The sequence below is a fragment of the Physella acuta genome, unplaced genomic scaffold, assembly GCF_028476545.2.
Source record: "Physella acuta isolate Inbredline_101_S28 unplaced genomic scaffold, ASM2847654v3 ptg000180l, whole genome shotgun sequence".
Classification (NCBI taxonomy): Eukaryota; Metazoa; Mollusca; class Gastropoda; family Physidae; genus Physella; species Physella acuta.
This window is the reverse complement of record NW_026731699.1, coordinates 229,680-249,621: the sequence shown is the minus strand read 5'-3', so window position 1 is coordinate 249,621 and position 19,942 is coordinate 229,680. Positions and strand designations below refer to the sequence as shown.

The 19,942-nt window shown below is 39.9% G+C and overlaps 1 protein-coding gene across 3 annotated transcripts in view; it reads right to left on the bottom strand.

Annotated features, from left to right (window-relative positions):
* The window catches only part of LOC131936563 (BTB/POZ domain-containing protein KCTD12), a 79,356-nt gene that overhangs the window by 37,093 nt on the left and 22,321 nt on the right, over positions 1-19,942 (bottom strand). The window contains exon 1 of one of the 3 annotated variants that reach the window (XM_059293604.1): positions 12,641-12,716. The exons of the other annotated variants lie outside the window; for them this stretch is intronic. The gene's annotated coding sequence lies outside the window, so the exon portion shown is untranslated. Of the gene's footprint in view, positions 1-12,640; positions 12,717-19,942 lie in introns of those variants that run through there. 3 annotated transcript variants of the gene reach the window in all.

The following is a 19,942-nucleotide window of genomic DNA, read 5'->3' as shown; positions in this document are numbered from 1 at the left end:
CTAGCGGAGTATGGGATGGGTGGACATGATGCTGACCAGACTACCTCGTCTTAACTTAGCCAAAAAAAAATCAGGTGAAATTCAGGTCTAAGTGTACCTTGATTTAAACGTTGCTAAACGTTTCTGAATATAGCCCTCAATTCGTAGCATCGAACGTGAACTCTTTTTACACCGCTAGTTCGAGGCTAAGTGGAAGAAGAGTTAGTGTGAAAACAGAGTTATGTTGCTTGGCTTCATCACTATCATATCTGTTACAGGGAGATAATTCGTGTTTGTGTTTTGTTTTGACTAGCTTTACCTGCAAATGATTCTTCCAGTGTTGTTGTTTGTGAGATCATGTTTTCGCCAGTCCGGATCAGAGTTCACCAAGTCCTCAGGTATTGGATACCAGATTGGCGAGAAATTTTAGTTTTGTGGATTCTGATGGTCAAGCATTTCGTTCAATACGTGGGAATAAATCGCTAATGTGATATGCGTCCCATGGTTTAAGAATAATTCCCAAGTTTACATTTATCAAAGTAGACTCACCCACCTCCCTCACATAAATAACTACAAACATACCAGATAAAATGAAACTAAAATGAATAAACTAAAAATTGCACGTAGATCTCCAATATTACCTATAGAAAACCTTTACAGATATAGAACATCACCCGCCACTTTGCGACTCCCCCCCCCCCCTCCCCCCTTTGCTGCGCATACCAACAACAGAACATGTTACAGAAATTTAGTCACCATAACATGTTACTCAAATTTACAGCAACATAACATGTGAAACAAATTGACTGCCAACATTACATGTGAAACAAATTGACTGCCAACATAACATGTTAAACAAATTGACTGCCAACATAACATGTTAAACAAATTGACTTTTAACATAACATGTTACACACATTTACGGTCAACAAGGTTTGCTAAACACATTATTTTTAAAAACTAATAACATTATCATAAAATTAAACACATTATTTTAAAAAACTAATAACATTATCATAAAAGATTAATTACCTAATCCTCCCAATTGAGTTTCGACATTTCAGCAACAAATTACCTGTAAATATTTTTCTAAATTCTTGCGTGAACGGTAATACATGGAAAAATTAAGGACAAAGATGACTTTAGGATGAATAAGGGCCTTAATCGATGTTGACAAGCTAGTGGACAATATTTATCTCCCTTTAATTTTTTCCGATTATTTTCGTTTCTCTACAATTTTTTTTCACAATGTTGTTTCAAATATTGAATGTAAACATTTTCTTTTTAGTATCTAGAAGTTTCTGTATGTACTTGTGACAGTAAAAATGTAATTTATTAAAAAGCAGAAACTAGATATTAATTATCTGTTTAATAATATATTATTATGTTCAATATGTAAGTGATTTCTTACTTAGAAAGTAATACCATAACGTTGGTGTAAGCTAAACTAAATTAATGTGTACGTTGACGGATTGAAAGTTCTTTTTACAACTACGTGATGTTTGGCGCTGATTTTTAAATCACACATGCACATAGGAATTTATGCAATCCTCCAAATATTATATACTCATCTAATTTCAATTAAACCAGCAAATTGCATGTACTCTATCAAAACAAAAACCCTGCCATCTGTCGCGAGAAAAAAATAACGATTATTTGAAAGCAAGTGCTTATAGAATTACCTGTACATTGTTCTTGTTTCTTTGATGTAATTTTTCTAAACCTCATCCGAGTAACACATCGCTTAACACGTGTCACAAAAGTCGAAAAGAGAACTCTTCATTTGAGATATCACATGTGGTGAATTTTAAATATGTAGAGCACGTAATGTCATGAGAACCACACTTCGTTACAGCACTTCCGTTTTTTGAAGTAATTACTGCTTCTCCACACCAGTGCACCATTTCCCTACATGATAGTACCACCCCACCCCAACTCTCAGATGTAGACCTAGACGCCCAGGTTTACTTGACTTCTTCTACCACTAGTCTTAAGCTATTCGTAGTAAAAACATTCTTTTCCACATTTATAAAACTACGAATATATACGTATATATATATATATATATATATATATATATATATATATATATATATATATATATATATATATATATATATATATATATATATATATATATATACACGTATATTATATATATATATATTATAATATATAAGTATATTATATATATATATACACACGTATATTATATATATATATATATATATATATATATATATATATATATATATATATATATATATATGTATGTATACACGCGCTAATATAATTTCTATAGTAATATAAGTTATTCCGAATCCTAAACTTGATCTTGACCTCAAAGGTCAGTGTATCATAATGTACGACTCCCAACTGCCCAATTATGTGGAAGAAATAAACCTAATCTAAACGAAGCCATCCCTGCTTGCGCCAACATAATTCTCTAAACAACCCTCCAGCATCCAAAGCGCTATCTCTCATACACGCGAGTGCAGTTCGAAACATGGACAAATCTATTTCTTGCCTAGAGATGGCTTGATAAATACCCAAGCGCTGCGCACTATCGGATATTCCCAGAGATTATTCCCGCACCCTACATCATAAGACGGCTCAATAACTTAAATATAAATACAATTAACATTGACGCATGCGCCGTGGGGGTTGTACGGGAGACAGATATAGAGTTGGTGTTTTCTTAAGTCTGCCGTGAGGACGAGTTAAGCGGAGACGTTTCGGCGCCAAGGTCAAGGTCATGTCAGCAGGTTAGGGGCGTGAGGTGGTGGGGGTTATGTGGGTTGTGTGGTTTTATGAAGTAAAGGGGTTTTGGAGGTTATGTGGTTATATGAGGTAAAGGGGTTTTGGGGGTTATGTGGGTTTTTTGAGGTAGGGGGTGTTGGGGGGGGGGGGGGTTATGTGGGTATTTTGAGGTAGAAAGGTGTTGGGGGTTATGTGGGTTTTATGAGGTAGGGGGGTGTTGGGGGTTATGTGGGTATTTTGAGGTAGGGTGGTGTTGGGGTAGGGGGTGTTGTTCAAGATATTGCCCCATCACGTGACCACGCTTTAAGGACAGGAGGAGGCCGAATATTGGAAGCAAGTCGGGAATTAATTGGAATTGTGTAAGCATAAAAAAGGTTAGGTAATCTTTTTCTCGTGTTGATTAATTAAGTTAAGGGCGAGTTAATTACACACCTGTGTTTGAGACGCGACATCAAATTAATTATGTACCGCTAGTCTGGCTAGACATAGAGGGATGAATACATTAAAGTCTACAGTCAAGTTTGGCGGGGTGTAGGGAATTAAAAATTTAGCACCCGCGTCTAAGATATGGGGGAATTAATTTCTCGACACCTGGGCCTCGGCAAGTCTGGTCATGGATATTTGATAATTTTATCAACGAAAAGCAAATTAAAAAGTAATTAATTACTTCCAGTTGATGCTTTAGCAAATATAAAAATTCACTAAAATTAGGAAATTTCACTAAAAAATAAATTTCTCTCAACTTGACATTTCTAATTATATCGTAATTTTAAAGACATGAAACATAATTAAGCAGAAATTAAAGAAATTAATGTAACTTGTCCTTTGCGTCAAATCACCTTATCGTAGCGTAATACTTTAATACAATTAGGATTTTTTTATTACGTCCAAACTTTGGAGGTGAATCCGGTGCATACTTTGTTAGGACAGGAAACACAATTCCTGACTGGTAAAAATAAAAGCTTTTAAAATAAATAGCCATTATTCAGCAATTGGACATGTTTTATTTTTCTTTCTCCCAAAATATGTCAAGACGGTTATAAAAACAAGAACGAGTTATTGGGAAAAACAGTCCTATGACGCTAAAACATATTATGTTTCGATTTTTTTTCTTTTTACATTTTTTGCAATAATAATCAAGTTTTTTTTAACGATGCTTACGTCATTGGAAATTACATCTTATCGGAAATCTCCGGAAATGCAATAGGGTTCAAGTATTGTCTTAAAAATGTGGGGGGGGGGGGGAGTTCGATAATTGTGATAGACTACATGCCAGGGAGGGCAGAGCTATTAAATGCCACTCACAGGGCAGATGTTGTGCCTGTTACACGCACAGGGCAGAATTTTTTTTTTCACAATTACATGCAGTAAATGTATCTTTTATCGAGCGGTATAATAATTCACCTAAATTCACGAGCAAAATTTTTTCATCGAAACTCACAGGGGCAAAAGTTTGTTCTGCAAGCCCCAAGAACAAAAGGTGTGCCTACCTCGTTAAAATAAATCGAATCTCCTATTTTAACTGTAAAACTGTAATTATTTTCTGTAAAAAATAAAACGTGCTAATTATACGAAAAAGTCTTCACATTTTGGAAGTTATCGGTTTTTTAAGTTAACACAATCGCTGGCTAATTATTATAAAAAAGTATTGACAAATCAATATGAATATTATGTATGGTAAAATAACTCTTGTACCACATCGAAAATTGATTGTCTTGATTTTTTAATATTTATTTAGAAAACAAAACGTGTACAGCTTCAATCAAATACGCACGTCCAACGAAGAACGTTCACCCATCTTCGAATCACCGTGAGTCAAATTCCTGCCTGGGCACCATTCGAGGGCGATTTGAATTTTATGTAAACCCTACAAAAAAAAGGGACCTTTTAAAAATATCAAAGCCAGCATAGCTGATACGTTCAAAATTATATTTTCATGAAAATTTTGAAAATTACGAAAGCCTCGATAAATATTTAATTGTGATTGTTATGGGATTTGTGATCACACAAAAATTGTGCCCTCTAGGGTTATGTCTATATATATCTATATATATATATATATATATATATATATATATATATATATATATATATATATATATATATATATTGTTTTCATGTTATATTTAAAAGAATTGCTTCCAAAACAATAAAGTATTACGGTTCAATATGTTAAGCGCCATATAGGTAGTTTCTTCCGACTTTAAAAGCTTGCATTGCTTTCTGATTATGCTTCTATAGCCATTGTCTATTCAAGAACAAGCTACAAAACAGCAGTTGTTTTATTTTGGAGGTGTCCCTTCTAGTTTGGTTACCGTCCCCAGCTAACGAGCCTCATCTGCCCATGGTTCTGAACTCCGGCTTTTGGAGTTGGCAATCATTCGCTCTCCAACCCACCCGACCACGCCGCCCCCTACACATGTATTGATACACCGGCTATGTTTTCTATCCTGACACGGCTATACCTGTCTTTAATATCCTGGCACTGCATCGCTAAAACCCTCGTGGCCTTAATTCGATTTGCACTCTAACAATAACCAGTCGCGACAATAATAAATCGAGCTATTGGAAGACGTAACAGCCCACAGCAGTGTAGAACAGATCAATGCCAGTGGTAGGAAACGCCGAGAAAATTGTTCTTTCTCGACCAACCTCCGCACATTGTTGGGTCGGAAATCGATTCCGGTGGGTTTTTTTTTCGACCAATCTAAACCTTAATTCAAGCGCAATGATTCTATTCTTGTACCCGGGGTTCTTATTCGATTCATTATGAATGAGTTGGTCTCCACGCTCTGCACAGTGCGGGCTTACACAACCCACCATACATACATACATACACACATACACGCACAGCTGTTGATGACGTAGGCGGGTATCGGGAAAAGCACGTGACCTGCAGTAAGCCGAGAAAACTGATTAGCCGGGAACTCGGTATCAGATGGGTTGTGGGTAATTAAAACCGGTGTCGTGCCGTTGGAGGAAGATAATCGCTCCATCCTCACCCCACTCCACCCCCACACCCCCCCCCCCCCCTCTCCTTCACAAACACCTGTGGATGTTGAGAGGGGTTGTTGGACATTCCCGGCAAGTTGAGTGCACGGCCGGGCACGCTGTCGGGAGTGAGTATCGGGAATTAAAGATGTGTACATAATAAATGAGTCGCGTCTAAGGGTGAGGTAATTGCGTTCTGTATCAGCAAGGGGGAGAGAAATCTAGTCGAATTATTGTGGTTTGTTTATTGAAGTCTGGTGAATTGTGGTAGGAGGGGGTGGGGTGGGTTACGGAAGTCGGTGGGTGGGGAGGGGGGAGGTTGATGTGGATGTGGTTATAGAATTTTTATAAAGATGTGAAGACTGGTACTGCGCTGTGGGTGACCGGTACTGTCTTGTGGGGGAGGGGATACTGTCTTGTGGGGGAGGGGATACTGTCTCGTGGGGGAGGGGATACTGTCTTGTGGGGGAGGGGATACTGTCTTGTGGGGGATGGGATACTGTCTTGTGGGGGAGGGGGTACTGTCTTGTGGGGGAGGGAGTACTGTCTTGTGGGGGAGGGGGTACTGTCTTGTGGGGGAGGGAGTACTGTCTTGTGGGGGAGGGGGGTACTGTCTTGTGAGGGTGGGCGTACTGTCTTGTGGGGGAAGGGATACTGTCTTGTGGGGGAGGGGATACTGTCTTGTGGGGGATGGGAGTACTGTCCTGAGGGGGTGGTACTATCATGTAAGGGAATGGTGCACTGGTGTGGGGAAGCAGTGCCGTCGTGTGGGGGATGGTATTATCATGTGAGGTGGATGTAACTGTCTTGTGAGGGGTTGTACGTTGGTGTGGGAGAAAGACATAGTGATGTGTAGGATGGTACATTGGTGTGGGTGTGTGGGGCGCAGGGGGGGGTGGTGTGAGGGATTACAGTCTTGTTTGTGGATGGTACATTGGTGTGTGTGGCTGTGGGGGGGGGGGAGAAGTACAGTTGTACAGTTGTACATTTGGACTGAAGTATGCTGTTCCATATCACGACTCTATATGAGACATAACCTCTTAGAGTAACCGGCCCTGACTCATCACAGAAAAGCTTTCGATATGGAACACATCATAACTCTATTCCAACACTAAAAAAACAATCCTAGCCTTTTGTCCAGGGATTACATTAAGAAAAAAACACCAACTTGCTGCATTAATTTATAAACTTAAAAATGAAACTAAAGCAAACAGGAACAATTAGAATGCTAGCTGAGCCATGTATATTTTTATTTGTGTTCATTATGCGCTTGTTGTATAATACAGAACAACAATTCAAGGGACGTAAGAAACAAAGGGAATGATAACTGATGGGAGATAAGAAAAAAAAGTATTTAAACTTCAGAGAACAATTGATGGGTGGTAAAAAAAATGTTTTATTTTCTCTGGCAAATATGGAGCTCGTTATGTTAATTGTGTTATGCCACATGCGGTAATTAACGCGTTGCTTTAATTAATTTGGTAATTTGTTTTAGAAATGTTCATTTCGTTTAGGATTTACAAAGAGGGAGAGATGCACGCAAAACATCGTGAATGTGTCTGGTTGGGAGATGGGGGGGGGGGGGGGGGTTAGGTTATGGTGGGCTGGTTGGCTGTTTGTGTGTGAGGATGCGATGCTTTATAAATACAAGGGCGTCAAACAATATGGCTGGAGGGCCTTCAATAGTGGGGTGGGAGAGTGAAATACTTTGGGGGAAGGGCGTCCGACATCTGAGATGGGGGGTGTGCCCCGGGTTAGGGCGTGATTGTAGCACATTTGTGTTGAAGTATAATTTAAGTAAATAAATAAATAATAGTTCGGCGTGGTCAGGTCGGTAAAACTCATTGTTGCTAAACCGAGACTTTCCCCGAGCTCTAACCCCCGGGCAGATACGGCTTGATGGTTGGGACAGCAACTCATCTCGGAAACTCCAAAATCAAACAACTGGTAGGGGTCGGCGTGGTCGAGTCGGTAAAGCTCATGGCTGCTAAACCGAAAAGTCTCGAGTTCGAACAAATTCTGTCTTGTATTTTGTTCTTGGTTGGACAAAGCTTTTTTTCCAAAAAGAAAAGCAGGCTGAAATCGGAGTCAATGGCCTCTTAATTGTGTTGGAGGGGGATCCTTTCCAACACTTAAATTAAGAACGAAGAAGAATAAGAATAACAACTGGTGACTTGTAGTTTGTTCTTGATTGGACAAAGGCTATGGAAATAATTAAAAAATAAAAGCAGTCTGAAATAGGAGTCCATAGGTGATATTGTGTCTTTGTCTGGCGTCGGGAAGTCTCGTCTAGTTCGTTAAATTCAAAGATAGATTGTTGCGTCACATTATAGACACGTGCTTGATGTGATTCCGTATACCCGTACATGACGTCCCGTACGTGACGTCACGTACAACGTCCGGTACATGACGTTCCGTACATGACGTCCCACGCATGACGTCCAGTGCATGACGTCCCGTACATGACGTACATAACGTCCCGTACAACGTCCCGTACGTGACGTCACGTACAACGTCCGGTACATGACGTCCCGTACATGACGTACATAACGTCCCGTACATGACGTACATAACGTCCCGTACATGACGTCCCGTACATGACGTCCCGTACAAAGTCCCGCACATGACGTCCCGTACATGAATTCCCGTACATGACGTCCCGTACATGACGTCCCGCACATGACGTCCCGCACACGACGTCTCGTACAACGTCCCGTACATGTCTCCCGTACATGACGTCCCATACATGACGTCCCGTACATGACGTCCCGTACATGACGTCCCGTACATGACGTCCCATACATGACGTCCCGTACATGACGTCCCGTACATGACGTCCCGTACATGACGTCCCGTACATGACGTCCCGTACATGACGTCCCGTACATGACGTCCCATACATGACGTCCCGTACATGACGTCCCGTACATGACGTCCCGTACATGACGTCCCATACATGACGTCCCGTACATGACGTCCCGTACATGACGTCCCGTACATGACGTCCCGCACATGACGTCACGTACATGACGTCCCGTGCATGACGTCCCATACATGACGTCCCGTACTTAGTCGGAGGGTAGTGGAGATTGGCTTACGATGTTAATAAAACCAAGCTGTTAAACCTCTGCCGGCCGGAGTCGTAGATTGAAACCTACAGTCCTAACAAACACACGGGTAAAGGTTAGCTTAGCATCAACAGTGGGGCCAGTGTAAGACACTGAGTTATAATCCGCCTACATTTCTAACACAGGCCCAAACCGATCATAACTTCAGAGTTAGTGCCCCCAATCGTCTGACTCCCCCCCCCCCCCCACCCCCTGCTCCCCTTCTAACTCCCCTGGCCGTGTAAATGGAACGGAAATAGGATTGCTTGTACGTTAAAGAAAGACGAAATAAGATGAAAACTAGTTCCCTCCCCTCCTCTTCCATTATTTTCTTAGCTCATTTCCGTTTAAATCAGGGGACATAACCGTGGCCATCTTTAGCAAACAGAAACGTTGGACCATAACTTTAGGGTGGGGAAAACGCCAAATGGATTTCTGATCAGGAGAAGTGAGAAAAGGATGAAGGTTTGAATGGCGTGCAAGGAGCGAACGACGCGGACGTCCATTAAGTCAACTGGTTAAAAATTTAAAAGCTCCAAGTGGTGTTCGCTGTGTCTTGAAAATTTGACACAGACAGAAGCTTTTATCAGGGCAGAAAAGTTACAGCGTTAGGATATACACGAAGGGGTAGTGTGGTACTTCTATGCCCAACCGTCTTTACTTTCCTCAACTTGATCCAGGTACCTCACAGCTGGTGGGCGGTGGGGGGAGGGGGGGGGGGGTGATTCGAACTCTAGACATTCGGGTTTGGAGACGAACGAAGACTTATTTGACCATTTCTATATTTATTTCAGACACTCATGTTTTTTAATACATTTAACAAGATGAGTTTAAAAAACAAAACAAGGCTATTAGGATCATATTGTAAAGTGGCTTATGTCAAAATGAAACAAAAAGAATGCGTTGAAATTGTGTTTTATTTCGTTACTGCTATCATGTTAAAAATAAATTAGAAAATGAAGGTTATTATATAAGCATATATTTTGTTTAGTTAATTGTAGGATACACATTAAAAAAAAATTTCACATTTTTTAAAATTTTTTTTCTGACACTTAAAAAAAGCTAGATAAAATTTTGAGGGATTAAGATACTAGACGGGTATCTTAGCAAAGATTATCCCGGACGTATCTAATTGGCCGTAACGGACGCGGCTCATTCCTCCGTTGCTGCCAATATACCACGTCATTTCCTGTCCCACAAGCCTAAGTTATAAAACAGCCAATGGGGCTTGGAGATTTTTATTTGAAAAAAAAAATGGATGACGTAATAAAAGCATCGGTCATTAACTACGACAGAATGCTCTTTATGCTTGTCAGTGTTACGTAACCATCTAAATGTTTTTAGGCATGAGAATATACTTAAGTATGTGAATAATCCAATTGACAGATTACTGATATAAAATAACATTTTTGTTAAAGTAACGAGGACTTGTATGAACCTACTAAGTTTAATCAGTGGTATAGCGAGGTCGGGTGTCACCCGGTGCGGAACTTAATGGTGTCACCCCCAGAGGCGTGGCGACCCTTCCCGGGGACAAACTATCAAATTTTCGATTTGCACCCCCCTTCAAACTTTCGATTTGCACCCCCCTCTCAAGTTTTTCTCTATATATTTTGCTATTTTTTTGCCGCACCCTCCGCCCCCCCCCCCCCCCTCGCTACGCCTCTGGGCTTAATACTAGCTCTAATTTTCTTATTTATGATAATGAATAACCTCTAGTTATCTGTTCTCTGATGACTCACAGTACAATAATACTTGCATTATTTTAAAACAAAGTTAAAACAAAATCATTACAATCCCCCATCCCCCATTATCTTAAGTTACCGATTGTTATATTCTAATAATCCAAAAAAATAAATAATAGAAAACGAATTCCCCATTGAAAAATCCAAACCAACCAAAACATATCCCACATAAATAACCACCAATGCAAGTATCCCCCCCCCCCCATACACCCACACATCGAACCACACCAATGGATTTAACCATACGCACTCTCTGACCCACCCTCCCCTCGCCTGAGCCCGATGATCGACTACCACCAGTTTGACAGTTTCTCGTGATTACGTCATCTCAACTCAGGACATGCACACATCATTTCTTCCTCAATCGATGTCTGGCATTTCCTGACTGGCATTTCTTCAACGGCATTTCTTCACTGGCATTTCTTGACTGGCATTTCTGACTGGCATTTCCTGACTGGCATTTCCTGACTGGTATTTCTCCACAGGTATATCTACGGCATTTCTTGACTGGAATTTCTTAACTGGGATTCTCGACTGACATTTCTTGACTGGCATTGCATCACTAGAATTTCTCGACTAGCTTTTATGCCAGTTCAAATATTTAATGACACCTATTTCAAAGCCATATCGGTTAGTTTATACATGAAGTGGTGAGGCCCGTCAATTTTCGGTTAGTTAGTACTTCAAGTTTGAAGCCCTGCACTGTGACCTTTATCGGTTAGTTTGTACTTGAAGTTTTTTAAGAGTTTGTACTTAAAGCGGAAGTCAAACTCAGCCAAAGCAGTAAGTTAAAAAGATGACACAAGCTAAACATGACAATCACAAGTCAATGTCACTTCTGAGAGCAACACACAAATGACGGATTCTATTTCCTGGTATTATCAGCGGAGTTCAGCCCGTCTTACTTCCGGTTATATTCATCTTTTATCCTAGAAACACTTAACCAATTCGTTCACTTCAAGCTAGAAGAGAAGAAGCCATTGTTTGGTGTGATATTGGTCTGTATCCCAATTTTATTTTATCTCAACTGTATCACATAAAACTAACTCAAGTATAACAGTAACATAAACTGAATCCTAGACTAGACGTACCATAGATGAACCCGGAACCAATTCATATTACAATATATATATATATATATATATATATATATATATATATATATATATATATATATATATATACACATATCAAATAAAATCATCAAAAATATTCAATGTAGCCATAATCTCCCACTATTTTTACTAGACTTAAATTCTCTTTCATCGATAAACCCTCTGTGTCCAAAGCTTCTAAAGCAAGTGAACCCTCTAATATAACCTTAAACCCTCTAATACAGGGGTTCTTAACCTTTTTGAAGGTACCGAACCCCGCCAGTTTCGTATGCGCATCAGTCGATCCTTTCTCAATAGTTCTATCGTAAACACGGACTAAATCCGACCGTGAATCTTATGAGTCGGGTGCGTGTTTTGGCCTCCGCCGGACCCCTCAGGTTCGAACCCAGGTTGAGAGCCACTTCTTTAATATAACAGCGCTCATTAATACAGCTAATCCCTGTCGATTGCTAAACACAAATCAGCGTTGAAACACAGGAGCCACACTTGAAAATAGGGAACTACACTTTGCTTCATGCACTGTTTGTTTGAAATCTACTGCTGATACGATGCATGCTTTACTTTATTAAGAACCAAATGACAATCGTAACATCTGATACTATAATTTTTGTGATAGGTTATGTGAATTAAAGAATGAGAACATGCCAATTTAAACACAAAACTTTTATGTTGAAAATGATTTATAAATCATATGATTGAGTACTCGACTTTATGATTATTTATGATTTGTAAATTATATGATTACTAGGCTTTATTTTTATATATGATTTGTAAATAGAATTATTAAATACAAAGTTGTATACATTTATAAAGGTATCAGTATCAGCTAATTAGCATATTATTATATATATTGTTTTATTTATTTATACAAAAAAAATGGTTTTGTTTCATTGATTTTTTAAATACTATTTAATGATTTATGTTTATATTTCAAAACTCCTACCTTAAAAGCAACAACTGATCCTTGAATAATTAGACTGTAACTTTTGAAAATGTTTGATAAAAAACTGAAACATATCCCATTGGCTCAGCGGCCACCGCGAATCGATTATCTGCCGATGAAGTAGAAAACACTTCTGAAGTTCGCGATCGTTCGGTTATCTGCCCTTTTTTTTGTTTCCGCGAGTTCACGTGACGGTCACGCGAGAAACATAAACGGTCACGGTAGTGCGCTGCGCATGTCTATAAACAACCGGAACTACGTCAGATCCGGGATGAAATAAAATCGTTAAACTGTAAAAATAATTCGAAACGGAGCATCCACGATCTGCCGGAAGTCGAGATCTTTGCACAAGCTCGCGCGTCGTAATCAGCTTATTGCGTCACGATCACGTGGACGGAAGCTTGGTTTGAACCCGCCTATTGCTATATTTACTTTGCAGTGGGAAAAAAAAAGAATCGGGAATTCCCTTACCGTTGCTAACTGATTTTGTTTTCATTCTATTTGTAAATGTAAAAATATATCACACATCCATTGATAGAGATGTTTTTTAATACTTTAGCTACACGTATAAAATAAAATAAAAAGCAACAGCATTAAAATAAAAGCGATTCATTATTAACATGAGACCATGCTTCATGTCTGACCTGACCTTGACATTGAGGAAGTAGAAACGATCACTCATTCGTCACAAAAGTCGGACAATCTAGTTTTAAAAATGAACCAAATCTTCCAAACGGGTTCTCATTAAAAGAAATTATAAATGCTAATTGTAAAATAAGAAAAAGATAATCAACATTATTATGCTGTGCAATTACGCTAATTAGAATGGTAGATAATATTCAGTGGCGTAGCGAGGTCGGGTGTCACCCGGTGCGGTACTTAATGGTGTCACCCCGCAGAGGCGTAGCGACCCTTCCCGGGGACAAACTTTCAAGTTTTCGATTTGCACCCCCCCCCTCAAACTTTCGATTTGCACCCCCCCCCCCCTCAGATTTTTCTCTTTATATTTTGCTATTTTTTGCCTGGGTGTCACCCCCCTAAATGGTGTCACCCGGTGCGGTCCGCAAATCTTCCTTCGTGTAGATTTTAGTCGAGTTAGAAGTAACAGCAAATATCTATTTTTAGCTGCTGTTGTTTAAGTTCGTTGATCTGGTTTTTTTTTTTTGTAAGAATATTTTTGTTATTTGCTCTTAATGGAAACATAACTAAGCAAGTGTTGATATGAAAATCACAGGAGGACAGGGCTAGACATTCATCGAGAAGGATGTTAAATCAAGTAAGGGCTGTGGGTGCGGGGTGAGCAGCCCGTCCCTCACGTTAGCTCCCCAGGGTATCAACAGGACTGCCACGCAGGTCAGAGTGTGCTTGTTAGCTTCGTAAGATCAGCTCAACTGCGCTGGTTTTGTGTTTGTTAGTTTTATAATATTGAGACGGTCAGGACACATTAACACGAAAAGAAGAAATTATTTTAAGACTCAGAGCAGGCCGCAACAGACTGAAACAACACAATTGTTTTTTAAATATTAAAGGTTGGTCTTGGTGAAACATGTGGCATTGCCCCGGAGAATACAGAGCATGTCCATGAGAACTATCCCATGTACAATCAGGCGCGATCCAAACACTGGCCCCTATACACCCTACTTAAGGAAAAAATATATGAAACTCTCGTAGATCTGGAGAACAGAGTCCAGTTCGTCCACAAAGTTGGACTTGTTGTTTAAATCCTGTAACATAAATTCAATTAAGATAGAAGAATGTTGAGAGTTTATTTTGAATTCGTTTGTTTAACAATTCTCTAGCACAATTCATACGTGTGTCATTGAGAAAAATACAGGTCACCCCCTACATAGTCAGTTTGTCGCGTTGACAAAAATGTCTATTATACTAACTTGTCGTAATTTCAACCAGCGTTGATGAGTCGCATTACGACGTGTCAGAAATTGTCCAACTACTTCACCCGACCCCAAAACCTTTTACTGTGTCTACCTCCCACGGGGACCGCTCCCTCCCCTAGGGATCGCTCCCTCCCCTACCCAACATTGGATTGTCATAGCATTTTATTCTAGAAGCTTCCATCCCCGACTGGCGTAATTTTAAAAGGATAATAAGCTCGCACTCTTCTAGACTTTTCCGGTATTTACAGGCCGGCATTTTTAGTCCGGTTTTCTTACAGTGGTTTTATCAGGCTAATGTACTTCCGGTTTTTGAAAGCTGTTTGTGATGTTCGGTACCTTAGGCATGGAGTTAAAGGGAATGTACTGCGATTCTCTTCTGGTTACTTCAGGTAGACAATGTCTTTCCGGTATTTAGAACTGTTATTTTTTAATGTGGTATTTAGACCGTTATTTTTATTGTAGTATTTAGAACGTTATTTTTAATTTGGTATTTAGAACGTTATTTTTAATGTGGTATTTAAAACGTTATTTTTAATGTGGTATATGGGGGATTTGGAATCATTTTTTATTTCCAGATGTTTTTCTTTCAGGTTGGGGTAGGGAGTGGGGGGCAGGGGGGGGGGGGGGTCAACTTTCGGGGGGGGGGGGGGGGGGATAGACTTTAGTAAAATTATATATTTCCTATAGAAATTATATATTTTTTTTAGATTTCATTCGGGGAAGTGTGGTGAAAGGTGTGCGTTATGGTGTGGGGCACAGCGCCCCCCCCCACCCCCCCTCCCCACCCAATATTTGCATGAAAGAAGCTCAGTTTAGAACGGTTTTTTATTCCGTTTGTTTAATACCGTTATTTTTCCTAAACTGAATAGTCAGGTATTTTTTTTTCCGAGTATTTATGGGATCGATTTTAAAGCCGATGATGTTGTATTTTAAATCTGTTACACTCGCTTGTTTTCAATGCCGTATTTTTGCCGGCATTTTCCGGCCGTGATTGTTACCGTTGTTGAATCTGACAGCCATGAAAACATGGAGTAGTTTCTCCAGTAATGTGCTACAATGGGAGATTACTCCCCGAGCCACAGGCTTTAATCGACACACTGGTCAGCCCTAGAATAACGGATATGTGGATTAAATAACGGATCTGTGGATTAAACCCGGTGGATTGCCAGTGGAAGGGTTGGAATCAACTGGAGATGGATGATTTTTTCAGGTGGATTTTAGTTTAACAATATAACATCCCATGATTTTTCAGGGGGATTTTAGTTTAACAATATAACATCCCATGATTTTTCAAGAGGATTTTTAGTTTAGCAACATGAGATGACATGATTTTTCAAGGGAATTTTGGTTAAACAATTTATATCCAAAGCATTCGTAGCGCAAATAATGGAGACATTTTTTTAAATAAACGATCCAGAGAGCTGTGAAGAGGGTAGTGTAGACCTTGTTTTTTAGATTGAAGTCATATGACTAAATGTTAGTAGAAAACTACATCTAACAAAGCCATATGACTTAATGTTTGTAGAAAACTCCAGCTAACAAAGTCATGTGACTTAATGTTAGTAGCAAACTCCAGCTAACAGAGTCATGGGAGTTCATGCGAGAAGGAAACTCCAGTTAACACAAGTCACGTGACTTGAGTGAGTAGAAAGACACACCTAAACTCAAGTTTTGTAATATATTGTTATTAAAAAAAACACAAGCTAACACAATTGTACAGGGAGCGCCGTTAGAAGGAGTTCTATCGTTGAACAAACCTGCTTGTCATTTGAAAACTAAACACGATGATGTTTTATTACTATCATTCAGAACCTATACGTACGACTTGTATGTGGTATTTACTAGTGACGTAATATAAACAACATACACACGCATGCACACGAACATAAGCTTGCTCCATTTGAGATTGTCAATTCAGTTCCCGCAACAATCACTCGGCTCCACGGCTGAAATGAGAATGGAAGAATTACCAGAACTGATTAAATCTATCCGGTCGTTGCTTAATTAATGAGGTATCGCTTAGCTCTGAACAATGAGGGGTATTCGGTTGTGCTTGGGCTGGTGTATGTGGGGAGGGGAAGGTGGAGGGAGGGGATTAACAGCGGTCGTTTGGTAGTTTTAAACTGTTTCAGATGTGTGGTTTTAGTTTGTTTTTTTTTTTTTTGTTTTTTTTTATGTTAGTGGGATTACTGTTATTGGGTTGGTCGGTTATAGTTTGGTAAGTTTACGATAGGATGGTTTTTGTTAAGTGGTTTTTTTTTTTGAAAGATGGTTTTTATTTGGTGGGTTTTTAGTTTGATAAGTTTAGGATTGGTGGGCTTTAGATAGAGGGTTTTAAGTTGGTTGGCTATAGATTGGTGAGTTTTAGGTTGGTGGGTGATTTTTTTGAATGTAGGGTTTAAAGTTGGTATGTATTAGGTTGTCGGGAATTAGTTTGTATGGTCTTAAGACAAAGGTTGTAGATTAAGAATAAAATCTTAATAAAAAATAAATTTTATTTTATTATGTTGAAGGTTATGGGCTACTGACACATACAATGGAGAATGGTTGGAGACAGTACTAAAGGCGATGGTATAAAGTGAGATGGTATAAAGTGAGATGGTATAAAGTGAGATTGGATAAAGCTGGATGGTAGAAAGTTGAGATGGTATAAAGCTGGATGGTAGAAGAATAAATAGCTGTTAACGTTAGAAAATAAGTTTAGTTTTTAAGCTTTGTATCGTGTATAAAACAAAGCACAGGCTCTCGAACAAGCGGGTGGGTTGGGAGCGTGGTGGGAGGTGTCTCTGGAGCCGCACCTGGTACTGAAGAAGATTGTAATTTCTTGTATCCACTATGGCGAACAGGCAACAGAGAGGGTGATTGATTAAAGGAAAATTTGATTTGATTGATCAGACAAGAAGTTTGAATTAATCTGTAGCTAACTCGGGGGTATGGGGTGGTGAGGGAGGGGGGTCTGTGACGCAATTCTTCAACGGAGACCAGAATAGGTTCCATACGGGAGGCACGTGACTGGGGTGACGGGTTTAAAGCACACACAAAAATACCTGATCACGATTTCTTGGAATTAAAATTTTAAAGAAATTTTTAATCGAGTCACGTGCCTGTCACGTGGTCGATCAACCAATCAGCTTTCTAGAACCCTCGAAACTTTTGTGAGATCTCCGTCAAGTTGCTACACCTCACGCGCCCTGGGGTGTGGGGCAATCACCCCTCCCCTTCCCCCCCCCCCCCCCCCCACACCCTCCACCAATCAAAGTGCTCATGCGAGTGCTACACAAAACTTGGAGAAAAATTACCGGCACTTGTTCCTGGTTTCGAACAGTTTCCAAGATTCAAGGAAGTTTTTCGGTTGTTTTTTGGATTGCATGGGTCCGAACGCGAGAATAAGAGTAGAGCTCTTCAAAGTGGGAAAGCAACATCCGTTCTCGATCTGTTTTAAGGTGGTCAGGTGAGGGGCGTCACCCTAGACAAAGTCGTTAAATGTGGGGGGGGGGGGGAGGCGTCGTTCTAGACAAATTCGTGAGGTGTGTGTGTGGGGGGGGGGGGGGGGGGGAACGTCGTTCTAGATAAAGTCGTGAGGTGTAGGGCGTCGATTTAGACAAAGTCGTGAGGTGTGAGGGCGTCGTTCGATAAATAAATGACGCTCTCTAATATATAGTTTAAACAACAATATATCAACATAGTTTATAATAATATGTAAGTGATATTTGAGATTTTAGGCGATGAAGACACTATCACCTCCATCACCTAGTTTACAGAGTAGAAACCAAATTTTGTAATTCTTAACACACTTTTTTCCTTACGTAGTCTATCGTATATACCAGGGGTCTCCAAACTACGGCCCGCGGGCCGGATGCGACCCGCGAGGTCCTCTCATCCGGCCCTCGGAGATCTTTTTGTCCACGGAAAAAAATGTTCGTTGTAGGTGGCTGCGGAAAAATGCCACCCCAATGAGATGCCTGGAAGAAACTCTGGCCCCCGAACTTCTATTTGATAGTTAATGCGGTCCTCGGGCTGAAAAGTTTGGAGACCCCTAGTATATACTACGGCTTACGGTGGTTTACGTACTGTAAAACTATCGTCTTTTACTGGATTTGCTTTGGTCTAAAAACAGAAAGACATTAGACAAGAAAGCTAAATTTAGTCTGGTAAAACTGATGGCTTGGACTCAGCTGGGAGCTTAAGAACAATTTGTAATGTGATGTCTTGTGGTTTCTCCGTGGGTTATTTCCTTTCTTCCTGTTTTAATGAGTTGCGTCCCATAGTACACAAACTATTTTCTTTAGGGAGCAGTGAATGCCGGGAGACCAATTGAAATGTTTAAAAGTACTGAAGAACTTTTATAAAAGAACAAACAACCTTTGACCTTGCCTCAGACCTCTTAGTTAAACTACTCGCATTGAAATATGTAATGCATATTTATCTCCCATATTATATCACTTATAGCAAAAACAAAAACAGCTTGACCGAAAATGTTAACTTATCTCAAGGTTATCTCTCATATTAAATAAATCATCTGCTTGCAATAGAATGATCTATTTTGAAAATAAATGCATACAAAACACGACATTATCTAGACAAATCCCTAGAGTCGCGTCATTGAAGACATTATTTATTTATTTGTTCTGGAATTTTTTTGTTTAATCAGACATGGACATTTTTAAAAATCCTGCAATCAATGTATCATAACAAACCAGAATGCCTATAGCGAAAACCATACCTCACTATGACATGCCCATAAAGTGAACACTATACCTCTATAGCGAACACTATACCTCACTAACTACGAACATGCCTCTATACCGAACACCATACCTCTATAGCCCGACTAAAAATCAACACGCCTCTATAGCGATCACCATACCTCTATAGCAGGTATGGGCCGCATTAACTATCAAATTTTAGTTCGGGGGTCAGGTTCTTTCAGGCATGTCGTGATGTTTCTGGGCAAAGTTTCTCATCACCAACAAATGTTCTTTTCCGTGGACGAAAAGATTTCCGAGGGCCGGATGAGAGGACATCGCGGGCCGCATGAGGCCCGAGGGCCGTAGTTTGGAGACCCCTGCTCTATAGCGAACATCATACGTCACTAATTACCGACATGCCTCTAAAGCGAACACTATACCTCACTACGGCACGCCTCTATAGCGAACACCATGCCTCTATAGCGAACACCATACCTCGCTACCAACATGCCTCTCGAGCGAACACCATCTTACACGTATCCCACAAATATAGAACAGTGCTTAAGGTGTGTTTATTTTAAAATGCACCACCCTTCCCCCTATACAATCGTGTTTGTTTCTTCCATTCTAAACAGATGGAGTTTGTACAAAACAGATGGGCTCCCAAAGGTTTCTTGTAATTATTACCATGGATTACCTTCCCCGACAAGCCCAGCCCC